The 6,000-nt window shown below is 46.3% G+C and overlaps 1 protein-coding gene across 1 annotated transcript in view; it reads left to right on the top strand.

Annotated features, from left to right (window-relative positions):
* The first annotated feature begins 1,735 nt into the window (after positions 1–1,735).
* Positions 1,736–6,000, top strand: part of LOC140201708 (alpha-tectorin-like) — a 52,915-nt gene continuing 48,650 nt past the window's right edge. Inside the window, exon 1 of the mRNA XM_072266254.1 lies at positions 1,736–1,764. The gene's annotated coding sequence lies outside the window, so the exon portion shown is untranslated. The remainder of the gene's footprint in view (positions 1,765–6,000) is intronic.

The raw sequence follows: 6,000 nt of genomic DNA, 5'->3' as shown, positions 1-6,000 counted from the left end.
ACCGTGTGCAACCTTGTCAAATGCCTTACTAAAATCCATATAGATCACATCCACTGCACTACCCTCATCTATATGCCTGGTCACCTCCTCCAAGAAATCTATCAGGCTTGCTAGACACGATCTTCCCTTCACAAAGCCATGCTGACTGTTCCTGATCAGACCATGATTCTCTAAATGCCCATAGATCCTATCTCTAAGAATCTTTTCCAACAGCTTTCCCACCACAGACGTAAGGCTCACTGGTCTATAATTACCTGGACTATCCCTTCTAACTTTTTTGAACAAGGGAACAACATTCACCTCCCTCCAATCCTCCGGTACCATTCCCGTGGACAACGAGGACATAAAGATCCTAGCCAGAGGCTCAGCAATCTCTTCCCTCGCCTCATGGAGCAGCCTGGGAAATATTCCGTCAGGCCCCGGGGACTTATCCGTCCTAATGTATTTTAACAACTCCAACACCTCCTCTCCCTTAATATCAACATGCCCCAGAACATCAACCTCACTCATATTGTCCTCACCATCATCAAGTTCCCTCTCATTGGTGAATACCGAAGAGTATACATTGAGGACCTCGCTCACTTCCACAGCCTCCAGGCACATCTTCCCACCTTTATCTCTAATTGGTCCTACCTTCACTCCTGTCATCCTTTTGTTCTTCACATAACTGAAGAATGCCTTGGGGTTTTCCTTTATCCTACTCGCCAAGGCCTTCTCATGCCTCCTTCTTGCTCTTCTCAGCCCCTTCTTAAGCTCCTTTCTTGCTTCCCTAAATTCCTCAATAGACCCATCTGATCCTTGCTTCCTAAAACTCATGTATGCTGCCTTCTTCCACCTGACTAGATTTTCTACCTAATTGGTACCCATGATTCCTTCACCCTACCATTCTTTATCTTCCTCACTGGGACAAATTTATCCCGAACAACCTGCAAGAGATCTCTAAACATAGACCACATGTCCATAGTATATTTCCCTGCAAAAATATCATCCCAATTCACACCCGCAAGTTCTAGCCTTATAGCATCATAATTTGCCCTTCCCCAATTAAAAATTTTCCTGTCCTCTCTGATTCTATCCGTACAGTCGACGTTTCGGTTTATTGTGTGGGTCTATGACCCTGTATGTGTGTGTGTGTGTGTGTGTGTGTGTGTGTGTGTGTGTGGCGGCGGGTGGGTGGTGGGTTTGGGGCTGTGTTTAAGCTTCTGCCTTCGGTCGGTTGGAAGATGATCACTGTCAACATTTCGTGATTGGTAAATTGGTGGAAAGTCTCAAAAGGTCAGTCAGCGTCTGTGGAGGATAGAAACTAAGTCAACACCCTTCATCAGACCTACAAAAAATTGTAATCTAGCTTTTTAAAAAGTTGTAATGAGAGTGATGGATTTAAGAACAGGAGTTAGTGCGGGTGGAGGAGATGAAAGCTAACTGTGTACATCATCACCTCCCATCCCGACAGTCCTTATTTCCTTAATCGTTTCTTACATTTGCTCCATCCCATTCATTCGAAACTATATCGGTCAGTGAGCCGTCACAGCTACTGGCATACACAGTTACATGACGGAAATTTACCAGGAGTGTGGGGAAAACCCAACGAAAATGAATCCTTCCGTGCCGCACACTGACTATCAGCACTTTGCTGATCCAATCCGTGAGCATCGCCGGAGGAAATAGCACGGGGAGATGACAACGCATCGGAGTTCTATTTAAGGCTGGTCGGGACGAAATTCTCAAACGATCCTCGAGCGCCCTGGATGTGACACGCTGCAGGTGAGTGAGTGGTAAAAAATTCGAGACAGGGGATTTTTAAGGGAAGGGGTTTATTGCACCGGGAGGAGTGGGCAGGTAAAATCAAGGGTCCAGGAAGACGCTGCGGTTTCAGTGTACGCCCCGAACTGAACGAACTTCACTTACTGGCCAGGGATACTCCGAAAACCGTTCTCGATCACTCAACCTCTCCCACAGATAGAAGGGTCGAGAACGGCAGGGTGGTGCGGCGGGTTGAGACGGTGTCTCCCTGCGTCAGAAATCAATGGTAGCTCAAATACAGGTCAACAAAAGGCATAGACTGATGGGCCAAATGGCATTTGTCGTGTTGGGTGTAATGGTACGCCACCACCCACGGGCTATCCCTCAGCCCCGACAGCTCCGGAGGAACCCCTTTCCTACACGGACTGTGACGGTTTGAGGGTGAAGACAGCTGGCACCCCCTCCCCACTCCACTTCGTCAGTGGGCGGGAAGAGAGGGGCGATAAATTCTGGCCAAAGGACGGAAATAAATAGATTAAAGAGTTGATGCGGAAGAGTAGGTTGAGATGTCCATGATTTAAATAATTTGGGTACAACTTGGACCATCTCGTAGCATAGGAAAAGGCCTTTCTGCCACAATGTCTATGCCGAACACGATGCTAAATGAAGGTTTTTTTTCGTGCCTGCATATGATCCATCTTTCTATTCCCCCCATATCTGCGTGCCTGCCGAAAGGCCTCTTAAACACCTCTCTCATATCTGCCTCACCACCACCCGGGCAGCGTATTACAGGCACCCACCAGGCTAGGATTGAAAAGTTGATGGAGAAAAAGAAAGCAACACACATCAAAGTTGCCGCTGAACGCAGCAGGCCAGGCAGCATGTCTAGGAAGAGGTACAGTCGACGTTTGGGGCCGACACCCTTCGTCAGGACTAACTGAAAGAAGTCATAATCATGTCATAATTGTGGAACGATCTATGTTGCAAACTTATTCTGGTATCTGTCCCCCACTTCTCCTTCGCTACATCGCCGACTGCATTGGCGCTGCTTCTTGCACGCATGCTGAGCTCGTTGACTTCATTAATTTTGCCTCCAACTTTCACCATGCCCTCAAGTTTACCTGGTCCATTTCCGACACCTCCCTCCCCTTTCTAGATCTTTCTGTCTCCATCTCTGGAGACAGCTTATCTACTGATGACTACTGTAAGCCTACCGACCCTCACAGCTATCTGGACTATTCCTCTTCTCACACCGTCTCTTGCAAAAATGCCATCCCCTTCTCAGAATTTCTCCGTCTCCACCGCATCTGCTCTCAGGATGAGGCTTTTCATTCTAGGACGAGGGAGATGTCCTCCTTTTTTAAAGAAAGGGGCTTCCCTTCCTCCACGATCAACTCTGCTCTCAAACGCATCTCCCCCATTTCACGCACATCCGCTCTCACTCCATCCTCTTGCCACCCCACTAGGAATAGAGTTCCCCTGGTCCTCACCTACCATCCCACCAGCCTCCGGGTCCAACATATTATTCTCCGTAACTTCCACCACCTCCAACGGGATCCCACCACTAAGCACATCTTTCCCTCCCCCCTCTCTCTACTTTCCACAGGGATCGCTCCCTACGCAACTCCCTTGTCCATTCGTCCCCCCCTCCATCCCTCCCCACTGATCTCCCTCCTGGCACTTATCCTTGTAAACGGAACAAGTGCTACACATGCCCTTACACTTCCTCCCTTACCATCATTCAGGGCCCCAGACAGTCCTTCTAGGTGAGGTGACACTTTACCCGTGAGTCAGCTGGGGTGATATACTGCATCCGGTGCTCCTGATGTGGCATTCTATATATTGTCGAGACCCCACGCAGACTGGGAGATCGTTTCACTGAACACCTACGTTCTGTCCACCAGAGAAAGCAGGATCTCCCAGTAGCCACATATTTTAATTCCACGTCCCATTCCCATTCTGAAATGTCTATCCATGGCCTCCTCTACTGTAAAGATGAAGCCACACTCAGGTTGGAAGAACAACACCTTATATTCCGTCTGGGTAGCCTCCAACCTGATGGCATGAACACTGACTTCTCAAACTTCTGCTAATGCCCCATCTCCCTCCCGTACCCCATCCATTATTTATTTATATACACACATTGTTTCTCTCACTCTCCTTTTTCTCCCTCTGTCCCTCTGACTATACCCCTTGCCCATCCTCTAGGTTTTTCCCCCCTTCCCCGTTTCTTTCTCCCTGGGCCTCCTGGCCCATGATCCTCTCATATCCCTTTTGCCAATCAACTGTACAGCTCTTGGCTCTATCCCTCCCCCTCCTGTCTTCTCCTATCATTTTGGATCTCCCCCTCCCCCTCCCCCTCCCCCTCCCACTTTCTAATCTCTTACTAGCTCTTCTTTCAGTTCGTCCTGCTGAAGGGTCTTCGCCCGAAACGTCGACTGTACCTCTTCCTAGAGATGCTGCCTGGCCTGCTGCATTCACCAGCAACTTTGATACGTGTTGCTTAAATTTCCAGCATCTGCAGAATTCCTCGTGTTTGCGGAGAAAAAGAAATGAAGTTTGAGTTAGTTTTAGGGTTTCTCAGGTTGGCTGAGTTAAAGAGAAAGGTTGGGTAGACTGGGAATATATTCCTTACAGTGCAGAAGATTAAGATGTGATTTCACAGAATCATAAGGGGCATATAAAGAGCAAATAGCAGGTCAGACAAGACAATGAGTGCGAATGTTGGGAAACAGTATGGAACACTGGTGAGTCAACACCTGGAGTACGCTCTTCAGATCTTGTCACCCTGCTACAGGAATGATGTATGAGATTGATCTTAGATAGGTTAAATCATCCACACACAAGAATGTATACTGTGCTGTAATGTCACATTACAGCTTCAGGATTCAAGATTGATTCCTGTCATTTCCAGTACACAGGCGTAAAGGAGAATGAAAGAATGCTGCTCTGGATCTGCAGCACAAAAATAACACAATCAGATAACAAACACAATAATGAAAGAAGGATAAATATGAATACAGAAGATAGTTTATCTACATAGGTACGTAATGCTCGGCACAAGTGTGTCTGTACATAGGGTGACTCTGACAACACGCGATAAAGTAGTGGTGGTGGGGTGGGGTTGTTGATCACTCTTATGGCTTGGGGAAAGTACCTATGTTAATAAACTAGAAAGAATGCAAAACAGTTTCTCAAGGAAATTGCCTGTACAAGAGGGGCTGAGTTAAAGGGAGAATGTGGATAGGCTAGGACTTTATTCCTCAGATCACAGGACACTGAGAGGTGATCTTCTGGAGATTTAGGGAATTATAAAGGTGAATGCACAAAGTCCTTTCCCCAGAGTGGTAGAATCAAGAATCAGAATGAATTGGTTTAAGATGAGAGTGGAAATATGTAACAGGAACCTGATAAGCAACATTTTTACAAAGTGTGGTATGACATGTAAGGACGTGGTTGAGGCAGGTACAATAACAACGTTTAACACGCACCTTGACAGGTACATTGATAGGAGAGGTTTAGAAGGGTATTGGCCAAATGTGGCCAAATAGAGATAGCTTATATGGGAACCTTGGTCATCAGGATCACCATGTGCATCCTCTATCTTGGGGAACAACTGAGACCTGAGAAAGTAATCTGTCTGCTAGCTCCGCGGAATAAGAAGCATGAGTCACCAGGAACGCAAGGGTTAGAATAATCTTACATAGATTAAAATGTCAACACACAAGGGTGTATCTCCCATAGTGTCATGTTAAATTCCGGGACTCAAGATTGATTACTGTCATTTCCAGTACCGATACGTAAAGGAGAATGAAAGAATGCTGCTCCAGATCTGCAGCACAAAAATAACACAATCAGACAACAAACACAATAATGAAAGAAGGATAAATATGAATACATAAGATAGTTTATCTACATAGGTACATAATGCTCGGCACAAGTGTGTCTGTACATAGGGTGACTCTGACAACACGCAATAAAGTAGTGGTGGTGGGGTGGGGTTGTTGATCACTCTTATGGCTTGGGGAAAGTACCTATGTTAATAAACTAGAAAGAATGCAAAACAGTTTCTCAAGGAAATTGCCTGTACAAGAGGGGCTGAGTTAAAGGGAGAATGTGGATAGGCTAGGACTTTATTCCTCAGATCACAGGACACTGAGAAGTGATCTTCTAGAGATTTAGGGAATTATAAAGGTGAATGCACAAAGTCCTTTCCCCAGAGTGGTAGAATCAAGAATCAGAATGAATTGGTTTAAG

Source organism: Mobula birostris, chromosome 8 (assembly GCF_030028105.1).
Source record: "Mobula birostris isolate sMobBir1 chromosome 8, sMobBir1.hap1, whole genome shotgun sequence".
Taxonomy (NCBI): domain Eukaryota; kingdom Metazoa; phylum Chordata; class Chondrichthyes; order Myliobatiformes; family Myliobatidae; genus Mobula; species Mobula birostris.
This window is presented reverse-complemented; position numbering and strand designations above follow the sequence as displayed.